Genomic DNA, 2262 nt, shown 5'->3' with positions numbered 1-2262 from the left:
ACTTCATCGAAATTTATAAAAAACGTAAAAACACGCCTAACTTAAAAAACAAACTAAAGCCTAGCCGCCGCCGTCGTCGTCTACATGCCGAGAAGCCTGTAGAAGCGGGTGTAGTCGCCGCCGTCATCGTTGTCGCGCGCCTCGCCTCCAGCGCCCCTGCTGCTGCCCTGGCCGGGGTCGCCGACACGTGGCGGGGCGCTTGACGGCCCGGCCTCGCCCTCGTCGCCGCTGTCGATGACGATAACACTGTACATGGCATTTTTTTGTCTAAAAAAACGTACATGCCACTTTTTTAGTACTGTCCCGTACATGGCATGAAGAGAACAAATATGCAAAAAGTGCCTCCAGAGGCTGAGTTCCATTGAGCTCTTTATTTTCTTCCAGCAAAAATACTTGTTCTACACCTTCAAAAAATCTGAAAAAGTATACATGTATACATATATTGGTATTATGCGTGTATAAATTTCATGAACATATATACTCATATGTGATGTACACAAAAAAGACATACACATATTTAAATAGAACTTTCTTTGTTATATTCAGGCCAGATATTTGTATTTTTGTGTAGCATGCAAATAATCAAATTAGTTGGTAAAATTTTATACATACTTGAAGAATATGTGTATGTATTTGTAGAAAAAAAAAGTTGGAATTTTCTGAAACTTGTGTGTGTGTGTGTGTGTGTGTGTGTGTGTGTGTGTGTGTGTGTGTGTGTGTGTATTTGAAAATTTCAATCATTAATATCTTCTACGAACAAACATTTGATCGGAGGATTCGGAGGACAATGGTATCCTCAACCCACCAGAGTTTAAGTCCAAGACTTAAAACTGCTGCTCGCATTATTCCTGGATTAATAGACATTCCGATGATGTGTGTTTAATGGGAGGAGACGCTCCCGTCGACTATAAAGGTATATGTGGCGACTTCATCAATCTCAAGATGATGTGCCGGCTCAGTCTCTCGAGGTGTTCATAGGATGAGTATATGCGTCTGTATTGTGCTAAAAACGATTCTTATCTTCTTAACTATGACTTAGTTTTGAATTTTACATGTTTGAACTCCTAACATCGATGTTTAGAACAAGATTAATCTTGGATAATTTACAAACATGTTTGAATTTCAATCTTTCAATCCACTTGTTCACTCATCTATTTTAGTGTGTGAAATTGATTTTTTAAATTTCAAGAATCAACACATGTTCTAGTGAAATATGTTATTGAAATGAGTGACATCATTTTTTTTGAAATTAGTGAAACTAGGTTTTAAAACGAGTGAATCTTTTTTGAATGAGTGAAATTGGTGCTTGAAATGAGTGAAATCGTTTTTAAAGGAGTGGAAATCTTTTTCTTTGAGTGAAACGGTGTTTAAAATTAAATGAAATCATTTGATTAAGTGATATTTATTTTTTCGGAATTCAGTGTTCTCTTATACGAGTGAAATCATAAAACTGTGAAACATGTGTTTCTTTTACTCTTTTCAAAAAAGCTGATTTCATTCATATGAAAGAAAATGATTTTCTTGAATATGTGGAATGGGTTGTTTCAAATATTTAAAACTAATTATAGATGTTTTTGTCTCCAATCTGGTTTTAAAAACGTGTTCATTTTCAACCCTTATCAGCTGTGGTACCAAAGAAAGAATGATCATGCACTATTGATTAAATTTGCCACCTAGAGAGTATTTTAAAAATATTTAACTGGTAAAACAACAACATATTCAGATTCTACATACTTTTCTAATCAATTTACGCGTATAACACGTTAAAAATTAGAGTTAGGGTTTAGAAGATATAAACTTTTTAAGTAAACATTTGAACTATTCATTAAGATTGCACCCTAAATAACATCTTAATAATGTTTAACATGTAACATCGTCATATTCAGATTATACACATTTTCTAATCAATTTCCATATATAACATGTCAAAATTGATGTTAGGGTTTAAAATCTATGAAAAATATGTTAAAAAGCTTATTAATCTGCAAAAACATTATTTTTTGGATAGAATACATGTATTAACCAAAACATCGGGGTGGGGCAGGGATTCTGCAAAAACAAAAAAGTTTTATGGAATCATTTAAAACAATACTACCAGTTGATTAACCGAAATATCAAGGTGTTCTCTACCAAAAGGCGAACCGTTTTTTAGTCTCACTTACAAAAGGACCACAAGTTGATTTCAAAAACTGTAGGACGTTTTCTGTAAGAATCATGATGGACAGGTAGAAATAATATTTCCTTTATTAGTAGGTATAGATT

This window comes from Triticum dicoccoides, chromosome 4B (genome assembly GCF_002162155.2).
Source record: "Triticum dicoccoides isolate Atlit2015 ecotype Zavitan chromosome 4B, WEW_v2.0, whole genome shotgun sequence".
NCBI lineage: Eukaryota > Viridiplantae > Streptophyta > Magnoliopsida > Poales > Poaceae > Triticum > Triticum dicoccoides.
The sequence above is the reverse complement of the archived record's forward strand: the minus strand, read 5'-3'. Positions refer to the sequence as shown.